Source organism: Ascaphus truei, chromosome 8 (assembly GCF_040206685.1).
Source record: "Ascaphus truei isolate aAscTru1 chromosome 8, aAscTru1.hap1, whole genome shotgun sequence".
Lineage (NCBI taxonomy): Eukaryota > Metazoa > Chordata > Amphibia > Anura > Ascaphidae > Ascaphus > Ascaphus truei.
This window is the reverse complement of record NC_134490.1, coordinates 72597684-72622549: the sequence shown is the minus strand read 5'-3', so window position 1 is coordinate 72622549 and position 24866 is coordinate 72597684.

Below are 24866 nucleotides of genomic sequence, written 5' to 3'. Positions count from 1 at the left end.
GTGCATCAATACAATCTGCACACTGACAAATGATTAGCTAAGCTGCAGATCGATCCGTTCTCCTGTAATCGATCGCTTGCTCAGGGTTATTTAATTCAGTTCTTGCACAGCAAGATCTCTCATCCGCGAGAGATCCCTGTTTTTTGAGTGCGTCTTGCAAGTCTCTTCTCAGGGAATTTATCTGCGCATTTTGCTTTCTCTGAGCTTGCTTCCAAATTTTCATTGCATTGTGAAGCACTGTGAATTTCTTTGCTCGGGCCACAGTTACTTGTCTCAGTTTCTGGACCTTCTTGTGCGCACTCTTGTGCCGAGTCACCTGGGCTCTAAGCTTGGCCTCTAGCGATGCTTTGGTGATGCTCAGGGTAGCCTTCAGTTTCTCATGCTGCTTTGCGGGGACATACTGGGTAATCAGACGTTCCTACAGCACTTTTATTTATTTTTCAGCCTGCAGATTGTCTTTTTGCAGAGTTCGCTGCTTCTCCTCTGCCTTCTCCAGGTGCGTACGCAGACCTTGCAGTTGGTTCTGCAGTCGGTGCTCTGCTTCAAACTTTTCCTCTTCCAAAAGTTTATTTATTTCTTTAAGCTCGTGCAGCTTTTCATTCTTTTCCTTGACGTGGTCTGTCAAATGAGAAGTCTCTTCTTTCAGTCTTACATTTTCTCTTTTTGCAGTCTCTGTAATTTTCAGGGCCTCCATGTAGTCCTCCTTCCATTTACGCACATCTGCTTTGAGAATGACAGTCTCCTGGTGTGAGATTTCCTTCTCTAGGTTGAGGGTCTGAAGCTCCTTCTGAGAAACTTTGAGATCTGTATTAAGATTGACAATAGTTTCTTTAGAATTGTCCAGCTCGTCAGCGAGACTGTGTAGTTCCTTTCTGGAGACTTCCAGTTTTGTATGGCCGCTGTTGATCTCATGCTGTGAGGCATCCAGTGCTGCGCGAAGATTGTGAACATCTTGCTGAAAGACTGTAATCTCCTTCAGTGCCTACTCATACTTCCGCTTCAGCTTAGCCATCATTTTATCAGATTGGCTAAGCTTTTCATCCATGGCGGTAATAGTAGCGTTTGCAGTATCTAGCTCAGTCTTGATATCGTCCAATTCTGTCCTGGCCAAAGAATACATCGTGAGCACATTCTTCTGCAGCTCCACGTTATTTTTCAGTAGCTCTGCGTAACCATCTTTCTTGAGTTTCAATTGTTCCCGGAGCAGATCACAGTCACGCCTGGCAATTTTCAGGGCATCTTCAGGGCTGGTCAAGGCATTGTCACGCACTGGTTCCGGCTCCGCTTCCCTGGGATGGTTGATTGAGGGTTCCTCACTGTTGGCACCAGACAGACACTTCTTTGGATCACCCGACTTGTGCCTTATTTGGTCATTCGCATGATGAATCCTCCATTTTCTCTAGGCTGCAGGGCATCTCGGTCCCCCTTTTTCTCCGCGGGATCTGCGGACGTGTCTGTTCCTTCCACGGTACGTGAAGAACCGCTTTTCTTTTTTCGCCTTTTTGTTTTGGATGACTCCGTCCCCTCAGGGATACTGGGGTCTCCATCTTCATTTGAAATTTTAGCAGCTTCACTGGATCCACCATGCTTTTCTTGCAACTGTATTAGCTGACGGAAATATTCGGTGATCCGCTGCTCCCGCTCTTTCTCCTGCCGATCATATTCGTCATCATAGGGAGTGGTCTTTTCGGTTCGTACTGAGTTCAGGCACCCCCACCAGTCATGGGGTGTTTTGTGGGTGTGACTCGGTTTGGGTTCCCCGTAAGAGATGTCTTCCTCCTCATCGGACTGGAAGGGCCACTCTTCCGTGGGGTAGGGTTCATTACAGGAACGCCACATCTTGTCCTCCATTTTCGGGCTCTCAGGTGTATTTTTCTTCCTGACCTCTGGAGGCACTATTGCAGCTTTTGCCAGTGTATTTTCTAGAACCCCAGCTTGTGATAGTCCTACCGGTGGGCATATTTTGCTTGTAGAGGTCGTAGCTCTCACAGGCATCTCCGTAGACTTTTTCTTTCCTTTAGTAAGTTTTAAAACATCAGCAGTACTGTGCACGCATTCTTTCTCATTAGGTATACTGGATGTGCAGTTTCTAAGTAAAAACTTCTATTTGCTTTACACCATTTACTTGCTAGGTGCAATCCCTCCGCTTCAGCAAAATAATGTGGTTTTCTGCTTGAGTTCAGTAATTTTCAGTCTCATCTTTGGGTATTATGGCATTCACTCTTCACACTTTGGGTGCCTGTTTTACTCCCAAGATACATAGACAGATTTTACTTGTAGAAAAAAAAATATATTCTTTGCTGTGGAATATTTCTTTCACTCCCGGCAGGGTGACTCAACAATCAGCAATTGGCTTTAGGTTACCTTTTACACCAGGCCTGCACAACTCGTAAAGCGAGAAGGGCCGAACTGCTCCAAGGAAAAAAAAATTGGGCCGCACGGGTAAAATCATCATCATCATCTCTCCTCCAACACCTCTCATCATCATCATCATCATCATCCTCATATCTCCCCCAGAACCCTTCACTATCAACCTTTGCGATACTCCCCATCTATCTCTCATACCCCCATCTGTCCCCCTCACCCACACACATAATACTCCCCCTCCACATCAAACACACAATACCCCCCTGCACACCACACACATCCCATCCCCCCTGCACCTCCAATGACCCCCCCTGCACCTCCAACGACCCCCCCTTGCACCTCCAAGGCCCCCCTTGCACCTCCAATGACCCCCCTGCACCTCCAGTGAACCCCCCTGCACCTCCAATGACCCCTCCTGCACCTCACCCTCCTGCACCTCACCCTCCTGCACCTCACCCTCCTGCACCTCACCCTCCTGCACCTCACATCCCTGCACCTCACTCCCCTGCACCTCACCCTCCTGCACCTCACCCTCCTGCACCTCACATCCTTGCACCTCACATCCCTGCACCTCACTCCCCTGCACCTCACTCCCCTGCACCTCACCCTCCTGCACCTCACATCCCTGCACCTCACTCCCCTGCACCTCACATCCCTGCACCTCACATCCCTGCACCTCACATCCCTGCACCTCACTCCCCTGCACCTCACCCCCTGCACCTCACATCCCTGCAACTCACTCCCCTGCACCTCACTCCTCTGCTCCTCACCCTCCTGCACCTCAAATCCCTGCGCCTCACCTCCCCCCAACGGCACCTCAGGGTGGCAGAGCAGTCCTGACTCGCAGACTCGTGCAGTCCTGACTCTGAGAGGTGGTGGAGGGGTGAGCGGTGAGCGGCCAGGAGGGGGGGGAGAGAAGCGGCTCGCGGCCAGGAGGGGGGGGGGGGGAGAAGCGGCTCGCGGCCAGGAGGGGGGGGAGAAGCGGACCGCGGCCGGGAGAGCAACTCGCGGGAGAGGAGGGGGCAAGCTGGCTTGCGGGAGGGGGAGAGAAGTGGCTCGCGGCCAGGAGGGGGGGAGAAGCGGCTCGCAGCCCACGGCCGGGAGAGCGGCTCGCGGGAGAGGAGGGGGCAAGCGGGCTCAGGAGGGAGGAGGACGGGGAAAGCCACCGCGGGCCGCACAATGAGTGGAGGCGGGCTGCATGCGGCCCGCGGGCCGCGTGTTGTGCAGGTCTGTTTTACACAGTTCAGCAATCCCTTTTTTACCCGGTAGGGCAATTTTACACTCAGCACTTGTTTGCTGAATATTCCCCTGCTTCAGCACAGTCCTGCATCAATTTTCACACTTTTCTGCATATACTCCATTCACAGCTGGTAGTCCTATGTGGTGTGGCAGCCTTTACTTGCAGAATCAGTACCGCTCGTTGGTCACCATCTGTATTCACTGCTTCAGCACAATTTTTTTTTTTTAAAGAAAACAATAAACAAAGCCTAGCTCCTTTCATTGGAGCACTAACTCACTTCTTGAACCCTGACTACGGCTGGAAGGCAAAGCCCCTATTTCAACAACCATATTACACTTTATTGTGTTAGGCAAGTAAGGTTTACCTGCTTCAGCACCGTCTCTCCTCTTGGGATCGGGGAAAAGAGTCCATCTGTGGTTTTGTGGCTTTCTTCAGTGCAGTGTAGATTTCCTGCCTGGATGTGTATCCCTTTAATTCTGATCTCTGCTGCAGGTGAATCTTTGTTTTTGTTGCTCAGGTTTGTTTGCAAGACTGTATGCAGGCAAAAAGCAGAAAAAAATTCACAGGCAATCTTCGGGTCCCCTTTTAATTTCAAGGGGCACCTCTCATCCCGCTTCTGACACCATATGTAAGAGACGTGTTCAGAGGTATGCAATGGAGACTGTTTTAAGGTGAAATTAAAATAAGGCTTTATTGCGCCTGTCACTTTAAACACAGCAAACATGTAAATCAGCAAACAAAATCCGCTCCACTTTGGAGTATATATACTGTACACTTGTAGTCCAGCTCTCTTTAACTGTGTGGTTACGATTCACCGGCCCAAGTCATAGGGACATTTATATATACATAAAGACATAGATAACAGTCTTATAAGAAAAGTCTTATCTGTTTTCTTGTAGAGGAAGGCTTCTTTGTTCTCCTGGTGTCCACACCTTTGTGCGATAAGGCAATATCAGGATCAAGGTTTAGAAGTACTTTCCCCTGTGTCTTGCTGGCAGCGTGCAGTCTCTTCTGGCAGGCTCAAGACATCTGTCTCCTTGTTCAGCTCACATGTGTGCTCAGGAGTCTCTCTTCCTGTCTCAGAGGCAGGCTTTTTCTAACACCTGTAATCAGCCATGTGGTGTTAGTTAATTGCCTACTAGCAGTTAACCACCACACTGCTGGATTAGAGGCACATTTGTGAACAGGGATAAGTAGTCCCCTGTTACAAGGATCAAATGATGTTTTGTGGAGCTTAGATAGCCATTGTTCTAAAAACTTTTCAGGCGACGTTTTCTCAATTTCTTCCTGTACACCATAAATTTGTATGTGGTTCCTTCTCTGGCGATCCTCCAATTCTGTTTTTTTGCACTTTAAGATCATCTATTTGATGTTTCATTTGATCTAATAATGCAATTGAATCCTCCATTATACTAGCTCTATTTTCTACTTCAGTAATTCTGGTTAACGCCTCTTGTATTTGTTTTTGAGAAGTGAGTAAATTCTTTTGAATTAAAGTTGTTCGTTCATCAATAGTGTTAATCGTCAAATTCATCTTTGCCAGTTCTTTAAACAAAGCTTCCATAGAAAACTGATCATGTGACTTTGTTGAAGGTGTACGATCAGCCATATTCTTTTTATTACTTGTAGCTGCCATCTGAAACATATCACTTTTAACCTTGCTTTAGTCTGAGCATATGTGGGAGTATTCACTCACTTTTTGATGTTTGTTTTGTTTGGAGGGCGTTTCAAGCTTGGTATCTGGTTGGGGCCTACTTCACCAGCCCCAGCCTATGGCCTTGCGTGTAAACAAAGCCCCGCTACTTGAGGAGAATGTCACATTAATCACCCCGTCAGTAATATGTAGTTATATGTATATACATATACATGTAGCTATATGTATAGCACAGATGGTTTTATTTATCTGATTAAGCATATATCTGTAACTCTTTCACCATTTATGAGCCACTCATAGATGTTTCTTTATTTGTAAACACTGCCACAAGTCAGAAGGGCGTTTGCATGGATACCAGCACAGAAGCTGCAGCAGGTTACAAAACAGCAGTCTGACAGAAACAGTTGGCACTGATTAAAATGGCTGTGCGGGCTGCCAGTCCCTCACACACAGAACGTGTATAGTCATTTGTGAGGTCTGTCACAACCGCAGGGAGTCGCTGTGTGCCCAGAAAGGGTCCTCACGTAGAATGTAAAGCCGCCTTCACTTGTCAAATGTCATTTTCTGTCCCTTCTAACTGCCTCTGTGAAGGTCTAAGATTCCCTAAACAGATGATAAAATGTCTAAGTTATTTTTTCTTCATGACAAAATGATTTCCAATCCCTAATTCAACATCTTGCATGTTTTTTGTGAGGAAAAGTCACCTTAAACCGTTTAAAATGCCGTATCACTGGGAGCCTCAGCAGGCAGCAGCCTTCTCCTAAGCAGCCATCTTGGAATCGTCTGTATTGTTTTTTTTGTTTTAATATGTAATGTTTTTTTAATATAAGTATTGTTTTTTTTTATATGTATTTGGGTTTTTTGTTTATATGTATTTTTTTTTTATATGTATGTTTTTGTTTTATATATGTATGGTTTTTTTATGTGTATTTTGGGGTTTATTCATGTATTTGTTTTTTTATGGATTGTTTTTTTAATGTATTTTTTTATATGTATTTTTTTAAATATGTATTTGGGGGTTATAAGTATTTGGGATTTTTTATATGTATTGGGGGTTTTGCATGTTTTTTTTTTTTTTAAATATGTATTGGGGGGCTTATATGTAATTGGGTGGGTTTTATATGTATTTGTTTTTTTTAAATATGTATTTTTTTTTTTGCATGCATTTGGGTGGGTTATATATGTATCAGGGTTTTTCTATGTATTTTATTTGTTTTTTAATATGTATTTGTTTTTTTTATATATGTATTGGGGGGGTTTATATACAGTATATTGTTTTTTTTATATGTATTGGGGTGTGGAGGTTTTTTTGTATGTATTTGGGGGGGTTGAGGGGGGATGGTATATATTTTAGGGGAGCGGTTTTGTGAGGGGGATTGTGTTCGGGGGGAGGGAATGAGTTAAAGTGGGGTAATTGACGGAGGGGGGAGAGGGTGGTGAGAGAAATACATGGGAAGAGGGAGGGAAATAGAGGGGGCTCATGAGGTTTGTAATGGGGGCACACGAGGTGTGAAATGGGGGGTCTCGCAACACTACCGACGGTGGTGGGGGGGGGGGGGGGACTGGTCAGAACTCTAGTGCTGGGCCCCGGGAAACCTGCCTGCGGCCCTGGCCATTAGTCTGGGCTATTGAAATGCTTCATTTATGAGGTGAGTTTGAAGGTTTGACTTAAAGGTAGGTGGAGGTGCTTGGCATATACCGAGTGTGAGGGAGCTCCACAGGTAAGGAGCAGGGAGGGAAAAGGGTTTAAGGTGAGCGAGAGCAGAAAAGGTGAAAGGGGTGGAAATGAAACGGTTATGAGTAGAGCGCTGGAGACGAGCAGGGACATAACGAGAGATTAAAGCAGATCTGTAGTGAGGATCAGATGAGGCGAGAGCCGTGAAGGTAATGAGGAGAACTTTGTGGGTGATACAAAACTTGATGGGAAGCCAGCAGAGGGATTTAAGGAGGAGATGAGCAGGGACTGTTCAGGGAGTAAGTGAAATTATTCTAGCAGGAGAATTTTGGATACATTGCAAAGGAGAAAGTTATGAGGCAGGGAGGCCTGTTAGCAGAATATTACAATCATGCAGACGGGAGAGGATAGGGGCATGCGTTTTAGCAGTAGATTGATAGAGGAAAGGGCAGATCTCGGCAACGTTATGGAGGAAGAAGCGACACATTTTAGCCATGCCATGGAGAAGGAAAGGTAGGAGTCAAATGTCACACTGTAAGGTCGCCGCCCGCGGCACCCGCTCCAGCACTCACCTCCGCCGCCGGGGCGCGCGGCGTCCGGCCCCGCGTCCTCTCCTCCCTTCCTCCATCTGCTCCCGGACATGCGCGCCGCCGGGGCAGACCCCCGCGCGCGCCGACGGCTTCTGCCTATCCTCCCGGCATGCTTCCGCTTCCCCTTCCGCCGCGGGCATCGCACGCGCGATCGCAAGTATGTCCACCTCCACTGCGGCCAATGTACTTGTTCCTCCCACACCTGTCCTGCATCCAGCCTCAGCCTATCAGCGCTCTACCTACATCTGACCTCACCGCTGGTAGTTCCCATTAGCTCCTATCAGTATTTAGTGCTACCAGCCCTGAGCTGATTGCTGAGCATAGTCAGTCTCTGGTTGTGCTTGCTACAAGCCACTTTGCAGTCTGCTCTTGTTGTTCTGTTACAGACCCTTGCTTTGTATCCGGACTCCCGACTTCTGGCACCCTTGAACCCCGGCTCGCCCTACGGACTTCTACCCTCTCCTCGACCCTGGCTTTGGACTTCGACTACTCTTGACCTTTCCGACCCTGACTCCGGCAAGTACCTCTACGATTCTACACTCTCCTACCCCGACGCAGGCTATCCATAACTACTCTGCTTACCGGACCCGCTCACGCGGCTGTAGGGCGGTGGTTTACCTGTATCCCCACCTCGGCCTCGCGGTCCAGTCCGGTTTGTGGTGAGCACTCCTATAGTCTCGTGACACACACCCCGGCATTGTGGTTTGGCGACAGGATAGATGCTAGTACCGTTTACTGTGATGGAAAAAGGGGATATTAGGCCAGATTTAGGGGGAAATATGAGGAGCTCAGTTTTATGCATATTACGTTTAAGGCGGCGGAGCCCCAGCCACGAGGATAGAGCCAGGAGGCAATCTGAGACTTGGGACTGGATCGCAGGAGTGAGGGTACAGGTGAATAGCTATATTTGCATATCATCTGCATAGAGATAATACCCAAAGCCAAAAGAGTTGATCATACTGTGTGTGTGTGTGTGTGTGTGTGTGTGTGTGTGTGTGTGTGTGTGTGTGTGTGTATGTGTGTGTGTGTGTGTGTGTGTGTGTATATATATATATATATTCAGGTAATTACTAGTTGGCCTACATTACTGAAGGAAATATTACATCAAGCAAATCATATACAGTATACTGTACAGTCTCAGAAACTAACATTTCCTCCCACCCGTTCCTGAGTTTAATTGTATTATAGCAGTCATCCGCTCCAGAATCCTATATGGATTTAACTAATATAATGTTAGTATCTTGAGCCCTGAAAATGTTCTGCTGTTTAAAAAGAAAATAAATTGTATTGGAGAGTAGGAAAATCATGTCTGAGGTTACCATGTTAACCTTGAGACTGCTCTGGGCGAAGCTCCATTTTAACCCCTAGACACGTAATATTTCAAACGCTTATATCTCCTAAATCAGGTGTGGGCAACTCCAGTCCTCAGGGGCCACCAATAGGTCAGGTTTTCAGGATATCCCTGCTTCAGCACAGGTGGCTCAATCACACTGATTGAGCCACCTGTGCTGAAGCAGGGATATCCTGAATACTTGACCTGTTGGTGGCCCTTGACTGAGTCTTTGACTGAGCCACTGATTGAGCTACCTGTACTGAAGCAGGGATATTCTGAAAACTTGACCTGTTGGTGGCCCTTGACTGAGTCTTTGACTGAGCCACTGATTGAGCCACCTGTACTGAAGCAGGGATATTCTGAAAACTTGACCCGTTGGTGGCTCTTGAGGGCCGCAGTTGCCCACACCTGTCCTAAATGGAGCATCATATTTAAAAAAATAAATCAGCGTTGGTAAAGTCAAGAATACATTTCTCAGAGTAAGTAAACAAATGGAAATAACATTGGCAATCAGCACAGACTGCCTTTTTGTAAGCATGGTGATCTGAGACTTTGGCGGGTTTGATCTTCTTTGTCTGAAATCACTGTGTTAAACAAGAGTTTGCACAGGCAAAGCCCCCTCTCTCTCCTCCTCCCCTTATCTTTATTGTCTCTCTGATAAGGTCTCCTTTAAAGACAGCCTCACGACACACACCCTGATCTGCCTGATCTCCATATATACAGCTGGCAGTGCCAGCCTCACAACACACACACACTGCTCTGCCTGATCTCCATACATGCACAGCGGGCAGTGCCAGCCTCACGACACACACACTGCTCTGCCTGATCCCCATATATACACAGCTAGCAGTGCCAGCCTCACAACACACACACACACTGCTCTGCCTGATCCCCATATATACACAGCTAGCAGTGCCATCCTCACAACACACACACACACTGCTCTGCCTGATCTCCATACATGCACAGCGGGCAGTGCCAGCCTCACGACACACACACTGCTCTGCCTGATCCCCATATATACACAGCTGGCAGTGCCAGCCTCACGACACCCACACTGCTCTGCCTGATCCCCATATATACACAGCTGGCAGTGCCAGCCTCATGACACACACACTGCTCTGCCTGATCCCCATATATACACAGCTGGCAGTGCCAGCCTCACAACACACACATACACTGCTCTGCCTGATCTCCATACATGCACAGCGGGCAGTGCCAGCCTCACGACACACACACTGCTCTGCCTGATCCCCATATATACACAGCTGGCAGTGCCAGCCTCACAACACACACATACACTGCTCTGCCTGATCTCCATACATACACAGCAGGCAGTGCCAGCCTCACAACACACACACTGCTCTGCCTGATCTCCATATATACACAGTTGGCACCCAGCCTCACGACACACACACTGCTCTGCCTGATCTCCATATATACACAGCTGGCAGTGCCAGCCTCACAACACACACATACACTGCTCTGCCTGATCTCCATACATACACAGCAGGCAGTGCCAGCCTTATGTCTCACACACTGCCCTGCCTGACCCCATATATATATATATATACAGCTGACAGTGCCAGCCTTATGAGACACTGCTCTGCCTGACCCCGATATATACATAGTGGGCAGTGCCAGCCTTATGACACACTGCTCTGCCTGACCCCCATATATACATAGTGGGCAGTGCCAGCCTTATGACACACTGCTCTGCCTGACCCCGATATATACATAGTGGGCAGTGCCAGCCTTATGACACACTGCTCTGCCTGACCCCCATATATACATAGTGGGCAGTGCCAGCCTTATGACACACTGCTCTGCCTGACCCCCATATATACATAGTGGGCAGTGCCAGCCTTATGACACACTGCTCTGCTTGACCCCGATATATACATAGTGGGCAGTGCCAGGCCAGCCTCACGACACACATTTCTATGCCTGACCCCCAAACATACACCGAGCGCAGTGCCTCCCTATCAAACACATAGTGCTCTACCTGACCCATATATACACAGCGGGCAGTGCCTCACTATCAAACACACACACACACACACACTGCTGCCAAAGAACATTATGTCCTTAATGAAATCTGACATTATAATCAGGATTAAAATGGGATGGAGCCGTAAACTTTAAAACTACCCAGACTGGAATCCTGTAGCCCAAGTCCAGGTCAGCTACAGATCCAGGCTTCCTCGCTCAATTAGAAAGGATTTAGGGGTGAGTGTGTCCCCGCCCTGTTAATGAGCATAATTGCACTCGAATCTAATTAGTAACTTTGAAAATTAGTAACTATGAAACAGCATTATTATTTATTGCATAACAGGGCAGGGCAGCAACTATATAATATATACAGCAGACTCTCACTCCTCACTGCCCTAAATACAGTAGGCCCTCATTCTGTAAGGTTACAGAGGTCCGGGGGACCGCATGAGGCCTCCGTAACTTTATCCTATGTTTATTCAGCAGACTTGCTGGTGTCTTCAGCTACGCGTCGCCATGGTAACCCGGCATCAAATGACACTGCGGGGTCACGTGGTGTCGTGTTGCTATGGCAATGTGACATCCCATGAACCCGCTGCATCATTTGACGCCCGAGGAGAGAGGGGAGGGGGCGCAGGAGGAAATCTTTACACACCCCTGCTGTAAGGTGTGATAGCGCAGATGACTACACCATGACATGTATACCCAGCACAGGCAGCAGCAGTGCCAGGCTCCCCCCTCACACAGGAAGGGGAGGTGCTGTGAGCCAAGATGGCTGCAGACCCTGGATGAGGGAGAGGAGTTGGAACCAGGTATCATGCTGCTCTGAATACTAAGTAATGTGCGGATAAGGAAGTTACCCGTGAAACTCAAGTGCAGAAACTTCTGCAAAAGAAAGAGTCAGAAAATGTGAAAAAAGAGATGAATGAAAAGTTTGGACAGAATGAAGCTGAAATGGAGAATACCGAAAGCTCAGCTCAGAAGCAGACAGGTAAGAGAATTACGGCTAAAACATGCTCAAGGCCTAACGAAGCCAAGAGTAAAAGGCACGCAGAGCATGAGAAAAGGAGACAGGGAGTCACAGAAATTGTTATCCCACAAGTCAGTAAGGAGATACACACTAATGCACAGGCAACTACAGCTACACCTGAGACAGAGACCCTGCAAACAGCTGAACCTGAGACAGAGACTCTGCAACAACTGCACCTGAGACAGTGACCCTGCAAACAGCTGCACCTGAGACCGAGACCCTGCAACAACTGCACCTGAGACAGAGACCCTGCAAACAGCTGCACCTGAGACAGAGACCCTGCAAACAGCTGCACCTTAGACAGAGACCCTGCAACAACTGCACCTGAGACAGAGACCCTGCAACAACTGCACCTGAGACAGAGACCCTGCAACAACTGCACCTGAGACAGAGACCCTGCAACAACTGCACCTGAGACAGAGACCCTGCAAACAACTGCACCTGAGACAGAGACCCTGCAACAACTGCACCTGAGACAGAGACCCTGCAACAACTGCACCTGAGACAGAGACCCTGCAACAACTGCACCTGAGACAGAGACCCTGCAAACAGCTGCACCTGAGACAGTGACCCTGCAACAACTGCACCTGAGACAGTGACCCTGCAACAACTGCACCTGAGACAGAGACCCTGCAACAACTGCACCTGAGACAGAGACCCTGCAACAACTGCATCTGAGACAGAGACCCTGAAACAACTGTACCTGATACAGTGACCCGGCAAACAGCTGCACCTAAAACAGTGACCCTGCAAATAGCTGCACCTGAGACAGAGACCCTGCAAACAGCTGCACCTGAGACAGTAACCCTGCAAACAGCTGCACCTGAGACAGTGACCCTGCAAACAGCTGCACCTGAGACAGAGACTCTGCAACAACTGCACCTGAGACAGTGACCCTGCAACAACTGCACCTGAGAAAGTGACCCTGCAACAACTGCACCTGAGAAAGTGACCCTGCAACAACTGCACCGGAGACAGAGACCCTGCAACAACTACAGCTGAGACAGTGACCCTGGAAGCAGCTGAGAAGAGCAGAAAGGTGCAGGAATTAGCAGCCACACCCAAGGCAGACACACTGCAAACAGCCCAAGCTGAGATCCTGAATAATGCTGGAAAGACACCTGAGACAGGCCAGCAATCAGCCCAAGCACAGGAAGAAGTGTCTGAGATAGAAATGGCTGAGGCAGTGGAAAGCGCTGAAGCAGTAGAGGCTTTTGAGGCACAAGAAATGGAAATTCCTAAAATGGGAGAGAAATCCATGTAGCCTGCAGCAGCATCAAAGCCAACAGGAGCGGCTGAGTCAGCTCCTCCCAAGCAGTCAGCATGGAGCACGAGACACCCAGGTACATCTAATATACTATTTGACGATGCCAAAAAGCGCAGATACATAGTCAGACTGCATTATTGTGGGGATGTGGAGCCTGAACCGGACAGATTTGTTATTGGAAAGTACTTGGGTAAACTTTCTCTTGGCTTCCAAATCAGTGAGGTTTATGTCTTATTACATACCCCTAATAGCAGGAACTATGAAATCAGCTTTAAGACTCCAGAAGGGCTAGACAAATTCTGGTTTCGTTACAAAGAAGTGAAGTATAATCCAGAATGGGAATTTTTAAAAAGTTATCCAGGTATCTCGCCCCATGACTGTGGAAGTTAATGTTTATTTTTGATATAGAGACTGTAGTGGTAGAGGATATATATTTTTGGCTACAAAGACAGACTGGTCCAGTCAAATACATGGATGCTTGAATGTTTCTGGAATGGGGGCTACAAGTTTAAAGTTAAACTCAGATACACACAGAACGTGGCATGTCACCTCCCAAACTCCATATATATTGGAATGGACTGTGGGCGATTGTTTATAATGGGGACAACCAAAAAAGTGTTTTAAATGTGATTCCCCAGGCACTTAAGCTCAGCATGTGATAAAATCAGATGCACTTTGTGGTTCAATTGGTCATCACAACTCTGAGTGTGACAAGGATATACTGTAGGAAACAAAAAAGATTAAAAAGCGCAAAGCCCATAGAGTAGTAAAGTCTGTTTATAGATAAAAAAAGAACGGTTATAAACACTCACAGAAGAGTAGATAATACAGGCACTTCGTTACTTTGAATGACCGCGGGAACAGGAGTACTTCACTCGTCTGATGGTTGGGGTGGTGAATGTCTCAGCCCTTGTCCTTCTCTCGATCGGTGGCGCGTTCTCACTTCCGCATCAGGTGACTCGTGGCGTCAGCGCGTGTGTCGTCGATCGGGGGTTGGACTACGGGTAGCCACTAGCTCCCCCTCCAAACTCGGCGTGTAAAAGTTCTATCGGTCCCACGTATCCTCCGTAGCTTAGTGTACACAACACACATTAGCAACCATAGCAATGTCAGCCCTACGCGTTTCAAGGACAATGTCCTCTTCGTCAGGGGCACTTTCAACGTGCCGCCGATCGAGAGAAGGAGAAGGGCTGAGACATTCACCACTCCAACCATCAGACGAGTGAAGTACTCCTGTTCCCGCGGTCATTCAAAGTACCGAAGTGCCTGTATTATCTACTCTTCTGTGAGTCTTTATAACCGTTCTTTATTTATCTATAAACAGACTTTACTACTCTATGGGCTTTGCGCTTTTTTCTCTTTTTTGTTTCCTCTCTATAGTTTCTACCGGTCCTGAGGTTGGCTCCGGTTGTAAAGAAGCTGCATACCCATATTTCATCTGACATTGGACTCTATATTTGGGAACATGTGTTGTGAAATACACCAAAATATCAAGTATTTCTTTTTATAATTGTTCTGCTCTTTTTTCACTGTGTAACCCTTTTTTCTGTATGCATTTATTTTTTCTTTACGTAGGAGCGCTGGTTGACACAGTTATTACCAGAGGGTTAAATACCCATCTTCTTGTTTCTGTGTCAACTTACCCCTAAAACAAAAAAGGATATCCTGTAATCTGCAACCTGTGCTATGAAAGTTGTCATTCGTTTAAAGATAGCCCAGAAGCCGAACACAACCATTATAGACAGAGGGAAATGTCAAGTATACAGAGAACAGCATCTCATAGTGATAAAAAGAATAAAACAGAGTCATCAGAAAGACTTCCACTTACACCTGTAGAAGAGGTTTTAAAGTGTTTTGGTCTGACATATACACCTCCAGCACAAAGAGAGTCAGACGGAGAACACAGGAGCGATCTGACTTTTCTACCAGACACAGAGAATTCTACTCAGGAAGGCGATGTACCTTGCAAAGATGGCGGCGAACCTTGCAAAGATGGCGGCGAACCTTGCAAAGATGGCGGCGGACCTTGCAAAGATGGCGGCGGACCTTGCAAAGATGGCGGCGGACCTTGCAAAGATGGTGGTGAACCTTACAAAGATGGTGGTGAACCTTGCAAAGATGGCGGTGAACCTTGCAAAGATGGCGGTGATGAATGGGAAACAATAAAAAGGAAAAACAAGACTGCCCAAACCAGCTCATCAGGAAAGAAAACTACAAAAACTGGAGGTAAAGAAACTGTCCAAGAAGAGATCTCACTGCAAAACACATATGCGATATTAGAGGAAAAGAGTTGGGGTGAAAAGATGAATGATGCAGACCCCGATATGTCGGACATTCAGACCCCGCAGCAGTCTAGATCTATTCAGGACATTGAGATGGCCGGACCATCAAATAAAAGAAACCTGCCATCAGAGAGTCCCCGTGGGAGAAAGAAAATGGTCAAAAAGTCAAATGCTAAGAGAAAAAAATGGTGGTGATTGATTCACTAAATATACCAAGGGCCCCTCCCCTGATGGAAGTGGCAACTATTAATGTAAATAGAATGAAGGCAGAAAAGATACGGACTGAAGCCTTTTCTATTTTAAAGGACTTGAACAATTCGATTTCCCTTTTGCAGGAAACTTGCTTGACCACTTTGTGTTATTTATTTATCGGATATAAAGAGTATATAACAGAGGGAATCTGAGAGGTTGGAGAGAATATGTTCAAATCGCTATGAAAGGAAATCTCTAAGATAAAATGTAATGTTTGTGATTCTCTGGATGCTGTTCTGTAATTATTCTGTGTATTTGTAAATAATTGTATTTTGTATTTAAATTAAAAAAACATTCTGCACAATGACATGTATACACAGCACACATACAGCATGGGTAGTGGCAGTGAACACTCCACCTCACATACACTACCACATAATGATATGTATACACAGTGCAGGCAGCACCAGTGCCAGCCTCCCTCTCACATGCTTCTACACCATGATGTATACACAACACAGGTAAAGCACGGGCAGTGGCAGCCACCCCTCACACACATACTGCTACACCATGACATGTACATACAACTTGGGCTGCGGCCATAGTGCAAGAGCACAAGGAGGAGCGCGCGCCTGTCCCCGGAACGATCTGTGGACTCAGATCACATGCGCAACGGGGAGGAGTGGCCGTGACGTCACCAGGCTGGTACGCCCTGATTGGCCCAAACGCGGCAGTGATGCGGCCGTCGCTTGAAAAAGCAAAAATGTTTTTGTCTGCTCAAAATCCTCCTGCGCGCCTCGCATAGCGCACAGCATGACCAGACTAGTGCACTTACATACATTTGTTCGTGCCGCGCGGTCGCCTGCACCATGTCCAATGCCTTAGGTACAGCACAAGCAGCGGCAGTGCCAGCCTGCCCCCCCCTCCCACATACACACACAAAGCTACACCATGTCATGTATGCACAGCTTAGGTACAGCACAAGCAGCGGCAGTGCCAGCCTGCCCCCCCCCTCCCACATACACACACAAAGCTACACCATGACATGTATGCACAGCTTAGGTACAGCACAAGCAGCGGCAGTGCCAGCCTGCCCCCCCCCTCCCACATACACACACAAAGCTACACCATGACATGTATGCACAGCTTAGGTACAGCACAAGCAGCGGCAGTGCCAGCCTGCCCCCCCCCTCCCACATACACACACAAAGCTACACCATGTCATGTATGCACAGCTTAGGTACAGCACAAGCAGCGGCAGTGCCAGCCTGCCCCCCCCCCCTCCCACATACACACACAAAGCTACACCATGTCATGTATGCACAGCTTAGGTACAGCACAAGCAGCGGCAGTGCCAGCCTGCCCCCCCCCTCCCACATACACACACAAAGCTACACCATGACATGTATGCACAGCTTAGGTACAGCACAAGCAGCGGCAGTGCCAGCCTGCCCCCCCCCTCCCACATACACACACAAAGCTACACCATGACATGTATGCACAGCTTAGGTACAGCACAAGCAGCGGCAGTGCCAGCCTGCCCCCCCCCTCCCACATACACACACAAAGCTACACCATGACATGTATGCACAGCTTAGGTACAGCACAAGCAGCAGCAGTGCCAGCCTGCCCCCTCCCCACCACACATACACACACACAAAGCTACACCATGACATGTATGCACAGCTTAGGTACAGCACAAGCAGCGGCAGTGCCAGACTGCCCCCCCCCCTCCCACATACACACACAAAGCTACACCATGTTATGTATGCACAGCTTAGGTACAGCACAAGCAGCGGCAGTGCCAGCCTGCCCCCCCCTCCCACATACACACACAAAGCTACACCATGACATGTATGCACAGCTTAGGTACAGCACAAGCAGCGGCAGTGCCAGTCTGACCCCCCCCCCCCACCACACATACACACACAAAGCAACACCATGTCATGTATACACAGCTTAGGTACAGCACAAGCAGCGGCAGTGCCAGCCTGCCCCCCCTCCCACATACACACACAAAGCTACACCATGTCATGTATACACAGCTTAGGTACAGCACAAGCAGCGGCAGTGCCAGCCTGCCCCCCCCTCCCACATACACACACAAAGCTACACCATGTCATGTATGCACAGCTTAGGTACAGCACAAGCAGCGGCAGTGCCAGCCTGCCCCCCCTCCCACATACACACACAAAGCTACACCATGACATGTATGCACAGCTTAGGTACAGCACAAGCAGCGGCAGTGCCAGCCTGCCCCCCCTCCCACATACACACACAAAGCTACACCATGACATGTATGCACAGCTTAGGTACAGCACAAGCAGCGGCAGTGCCAGCCTGCACCCCCCCCCCTCCCACATACACACACAAAGCTACACCATGACATGTATGCACAGCTTAGGTACAGCACAAGCAGCGGCAGTGCCAGCCTGCCCCCCCCCTCCCACATACACACACAAAGCTACACCATGTCATGTATGCACAGCTTAGGTACAGCACAAGCAGCGGCAGTGCCAGCCTGCCCCCCCCCTCCCACATACACACACAAAGCTACTCCATGTCATGTATGCACAGCTTAGGTACAGCACAAGCAGCGGCAGTGCCAGCCTGCACCCCCCCCCCTCCCACATACACACACAAAGCTACACCATGACATGTATGCACAGCATAGGTACAGCACAAGCAGTGGCAGTGCCAGTCTGCCCCCCCCCCTCTCCCACATACACACACAAAGCTACACCATGACATGTATGCACAGCATAGGTACAGCACAAGCAGCGGCAGTGCCAGTCTGCCCCCCCCCCTCTCCCACATACACACACATACGCACACAAAGCTACACCATGACATGTATACACAGCTTAGGTACAGCACAAGCAGCGGCAGTGCCAGTCTGCCCCCCCCCCCCCCTCTCCCACATACACACAAAAAGCTACACGATGACATGTATGCACAGCTTAGGTACAGCACAAGCAGCGGCAATGCCAGCCTAACCCCCCCTCCCCCCCACACGCACACACATACGCACACAAAGCTACACCATGACATGTATACACAGCTTAGGTACAGCATAAGCAGCAGCAGTGCCAGCCTCCCCCTTCCACGCATGCTGCCAATTCCTCCATCTATACATAGAACTGAAAATAGAGGGTGTAGTGTCGGCACACACCTCCATCACACACACACCCTGACCTACTGTGCCCTGTGTCTACAAAGAGGACAGCAGCTGTGCCAGCTTTCCGTTCACAAACGCAAAAGCACAACAGGAAGGCTACTGACCTTGGAAGTGGGAGAGGAGCTACCTTTGGTAAATTTAGCCAAGATAAAAAAAACCCCGAAATAAATAAATCCCAAGGAGAAGGAAACGTGTTCTGTATGACCCCGTGCCCCCTCCCACACAGAAACATCAACCTGAGAAACCAAATGGTGGAGAAAAGAGCGAGGGAATGAGCGAGGGGCAGGAAGAGTAACACAAATCGGAGCTCAATCACTGTCTGACAGGGTCATTAACGAGTGGAGGAGACGCAGTGCCCCGTCATGTGCAGATGTTGGGACACTGGCAAACCCTCCACCCTGCTCACCCTTTATTCACCTTTTCTGTCCTTGAATTAAAAATTCAATAGGGGAGCATCAGATTCATCTCTTGTAATTTTTATTTAAGTTGATCAACCTGGTGCTTTTTTTGTAATATCCTGTGTTTCCTGAGCTGACAGGGAACTCAATCGCTAATGGAGAGGGGACATGCAGCTAAACAGACACAAATAAATTGTGGGTTCAGTCCCGGCAGAAACTGCAGCAGCCAATATCTATGCACTTCACAAGAGAGGAGGGACACCCCACCTTCCAAAAACACAAAAAGATTTTATTCAACGTTTCGGTGTTTTTACACCTTCAGGACGGGTCCTGATGAACTGAATCAAATGGAGCATGTTGTGCTTTCAGTGCCAGCTAATGCCTGGCCCAATGTTACTTGGGTTAACATTAAATTACATTTTTTGGGTCCAATACTGCCAAATCTCACAGATTCTTGTTCTTAAAAATCAATATCTTTGATCTCAGTGTCCAGTGGAATTTAAAACAGAGAAGAAATTTAAGGGGATCAGCATCTCCGAGGATCAAAGTGTACTACGGTAATGGCAGTGACATGTTTAAGCTTTTGAATGCCCTAGGATATAGCTTCTACATCATTGTTTCTGACCCATTGTCACAGTAACGTATGACAAGATATAATGAACACCAAATATCTGGCTTGAACTGAACGAGGCTTAGATATAATAAAATATATTTATTCCTTAAAAAAGGTGAACACCGCAATATAGTACAATTAACAGGCAAGAAGGTAACACTTACTTAGGGTTTGGGGGATGGAGAAGTATCAGCTAGCAATTCTGCAGCAATCCGGTGACATTCCAGGTGGAATCAGAAGCACAACTAAAAACTGTAGGGTTGACACAGTTTATATAACTGTGTAACCCTAATCTTAATATTGAATACAGACTATTGGTGAACAATTATCTGTATCCAATCCCTAACGTGGAGACACAGATTAAACCATGCTCCCCAGCTAATTAGCCCATGTGTACTGGGACTCTATGGGTAGCCCCATAATTAAATCAGGGGCAACGACCAGTCTACCAAATGAAGTATCTGCTAGGATCTTCATTGTTTGTAGGTGTAGACATAACACTTACAAACCACTCCAGTTTGATGATTCTCCATCCTCATGTAACAATTAGAGTGGCAGAGTCTGTTGATTAGTACTTAATCTGTTGATTAGTACTTAGGCTCAATCATCCGGCTGCCCTTCCTGACCTATTTAGCATAGCAGATGGAGTCTGCATTTTTCAGAGCAGATCCAAAATACCATACATATACTCTTTAATATCTACACATATTAATAAGTTCCATTCTGGTGGGCTCAGTGGGTCGAAATTTGCCAGTTTTTAATGCCTACAGTGACTCCACATATTGGCCAAATATCATCTCTCTGTGACCTCCAGAACTGGAGATACAGAAATGCACTTTAAAACATTAAAATACAGGATTATAATGAAACATGGGAACAGGGGAACATACAGTTTCCTGACATGACAAGGTGTAAGCCACATTCCTGGACCGCAGTCCAGTTAACCCCTTGCCTCCCAGGTGAGGTCAGGGGGTGGCCATATGGGGTGCAACCCCTTTAATACCGGGCCAACCCCCCTCTCCCTCTACACCCATGACGTAGTAAGCAGGGACAGCTTGATGGCAGTGCCATTGGTTCAGTTGCACTGAGCCCCAAGCTTAACCTCACACGATTTGATGCCACAGCAACGTAGTTGGAGGAGACGGTAAGAGGCCTCGCGCTGTCCCCCAGGACAGAGCGCCACCAAACTCCCAGTCGTCCCTGCATAGTAGCTGCGCCCCCCCCCCCCCCCAAAATGCTTGTTTTGCTAGGGGTGACCATGTCCTGCACTCCTATGGAGCTCAGAACGCGATCTGAACTGATGCGGACGGAAGGGGAATGACTCCTCCCCTTCAATGCTGTCATCAGTGATAGTGATCACGAGTGCCGGAGGGCCGCAGCAAACCCTGACCCTGTGGCCCCTCCGGCACTCAGAGTTAAGGGGTAAATCCCTGCATGGACCAAAGTGTACTAATGACAATGGCATGTTTAAAAGCTCACATCTGGGTGATGCCTATTTTACCGACATCTGACACCTAGAAATATTTGAACATAATTTTTGTAAGTCCGTTTGTAAACAAGGTGAGCTGATACTCTGGAGGGTTTGATTTCCTTTTGTCTGATATCACTGTGTATTCAATGTAATTACAGCACACCACTGCAAAATGTCCAAAGAACTACATTGGCTTTCCCTTGAGTCCAGACGCAAAGTACATTTTTCCTGTCTTGCTTTCAAATACTTTCTGGGCAAGCTACCCAGCTACCTGAACAAGCTCCTCACCCCTACCACATGCAGCACCTATCACCTGAGATCTGACTCCAAAAGACTGTTCACGGTCCCAAGGATCAACAAGGAATATGGACATTCCTCCTCCTCTTAGGCCTCGTCCAGGGTGGCGCGGAGCGGGCGGGCGCGCTCACACTGACCGCGATTAAACACAGTGCGGCAATGTGTGTGGCCAGCGTGAGTAAGCGCCTGTGCCCGCTCGGCGCTCAGAACAAGCAAATTTGAATTTGTCGCTTGCAAGCGCATCACGTGAGCGGATCGCCCAATGAGGGCAAACCAGCTCCGTGACGTCGTGGCCGCGCCCCCAGGCGAGCGTGCGCCTAGCCTGCTACGAATCGCACCGGCCGAGCAGGGCGCAGCGGACGAGCGCAAGCGCGCCCGTTCCCTGCCTTGCCGCAGCATTACTGTGCACCTCACAACTGGGAACAACCTACCAGAGGCTCTCAAAGCCACCATCAGACTAAGTACTTTCAAGACATAAACTGTCTCATTTTAATCTGGTCGGTAACTGTTACATACGCCCATAATCATATATCTCTAACTGTCCATGCAATGTCTGTAAATGTAATGTATAACTTCTGCTCACTTAATGAAACCATGTATTGTCATCATAACTCTGTGCCCAGGACATACTTGAAAACGAGAGGTAACTCAATGTATTACTTCCAGGTAAAACATTTTATAAATAAACTGTAAACTGTACCCGGCATAGCATTCCCCGATTTAGCAGATCTTAAAGGTTATTCATTAAACATTACTCTTTGTTTTCATCCCTCCCTGTAATGCCTTCCTCTCTTGTCCCCTCTTCCTCACCTTACTCTCTCTTCCATCATGCCCGGCTCCTCTTTGCACTCTCTGCCTTACTGTGTCTGCTCCTCTCTGTGCACACTACACTCCTTCCTCTCCTACTCATCTGATCTCTCCTCACTGTCTCTCTGTTTCCAGTTACTACTCGCCTTGCTGTCTCTCCTCCCCTCTCTTTGCACTCCTTCCTGCCCCATGTGCCTACTGCTCACAATTCCCTCCACCTTATCCATCATTCTCCTCTCTTTGCTGCCTCTCTCTCTCTGTCACCTCCCCTCTTTGCTCCCCTCTTTGAGGAGGCATTCTGATTGTTGCAGACATCCTTAGTGTTATATATATATATATATATATATATATATATATATATATATATATATATATATATATATATATATATATATATATATATATATATTACTTGTGAGCATATTCACATGTCTTAGACAGGTCTGCAACCCTGCTTTTTGCCATTATTACTTAGCATACAGTGTATCCACTGCAGCAAGGGATTCTGGGAAATGACATGCAAATGAGCATATCACTCTCTCTCTCTCTGAATATATATATAATATATATATATATATATACACAGATACATTCCATAAGAGTTTGCTCAGGCAGATCCCCTTCTCTTCCCACTCCTCCTATCTTTATTGGTTCTCTGATAAAGACAGAGTAGGATAAGGGTAAAGAAAACTATTTAAGTGAAGTCCGTTAGACTGTTAAATTCTTTACCAAACGTGGTTTTGCAGTCGGCTATGTGTGTGTTTGCACCTTTAATTCCAAGAGTCACATTCCTGTGGGGACTGACAGCAGTGGCATTTAGTAATAAATCTGCTCACCCTATGTGCTCCAATATGTAATATCTAGAGTTTTTACATAAGGTTACGGCTATGCATTTCTGTAACCCCGGCTGTGCTGAAACGCTGTGTAATACGGCAGGCAAATGCTTAGAGGGGTTAAAATGGATAAGAAGCAAAAGGTGACAGTGTGTGCTCATTTGCATGTCATTACCCAGAATCCCTGGCTGCAGTGGAAGTATTGTATGTTAAGAGATAATGGGGAAAGGCAGATTTGTAGCCTGTGATTGTGTTCACAACTGGTATTATGTATTTGCTGTACACAAGGTACAGATTATAACCAGGGCCACCTATAACTCTCACTGGGCCAGGACTAATATTGACAGATTTATTATAAATCATTCTTCCTGGCAATGCACAGGTTATTAAGAATCTATATTGGTGTTAGGGACCCTTGAAATGTGGTCTGCCGTGTAGTGGCTCAAGGGCTTACAACAATTTGGCCAAAATGTTAAACTAAAAGACCATTTTATTTATTAGTTATTTATACATGTATATTTAGGCAATGTACCGTATATAAGTTTTTCTGGATTTGCACTGAGCTTTGTCTGTGTTTTATGTTATGTCTCTGGTTTTAATATATATTGCCATGCTCAGTAGCACTCCTCTGTGAAACTTATATGCTTATATATATGTTGTGGGTATTTTGGGGGTTCAATATGAGCTTGTAGGTGTTCTGTATGTTTTACCACCTATAACTCTCCCTGGGCCAGGACTACAGTCTTGACCTGGGCCAAAAGTTGTTGAGTAGGGAAGGGAGGGTGCCGAAGGGTTGTTGGGCGGAGGTGGTGGTGGTGCTTAAGCGGGCCATACAAGTTGCCCAGCGGGAGGGAGGGGAACAGGGCCCTACATGGAGAGGGTGGGGGGCTCGCAGGTTGGGCTCGCCGGAGCCGGAACTGTTGTCTAGGTGCTACCCCCTGTCGGCGGCCCTGATTAGAATGAGATGTATCAAATGAAACCATCATTGTTTTCACCTTTTATTGCATCAAAAATGTGCTGTTTTTTTAACATACATCAGCAACACGTAGGATGTGACATCACTTTAAGGGAAGATGTCACATCCTTTAAACTAATGTAACATATCACATGGTACACGAACCAATGGGATTATCTTCAATCCCATTGGCTGTAATACCATGTGATATAGCCATGTGGTTTTAAGGATGTGACGTATCTCCCTTGGAGATGACGTCACATCCTTTAAAAAAAACAAACAAAAAAAAGAGGCAGGCACATGATACAGCGTCCAATCGGATTGGAGCTGTACCATCTGACCTTAAAATGTAACTATATAAGGCCTGTTCCGTCTCATTTTAGCTTAAGAAGACGTGGAGGCAACTTCCGTTGCTGGACTTACTATGGAGCTCTATTGGATTACAAAAAAAGAAGATAGAAGATTAAAGAAAAGAATAACAGATTCAGAAGGAGAAAGAAGATGGAAGAAAGATTTTTTTTTAATCTGATGCTGTTCTTCAAGAGGGATGGAGTCGGATTGCAGTGGATGACGTTGCGGGTCGAGAGCTTCCTGATACGCCGGGATCCGGAGGGTGAAGACTTCTAAAGGTAAGATAAATATCGAATGTATGTAATTGTCTTTTTTCAGGTATTTTAAAATTTATTTTTATG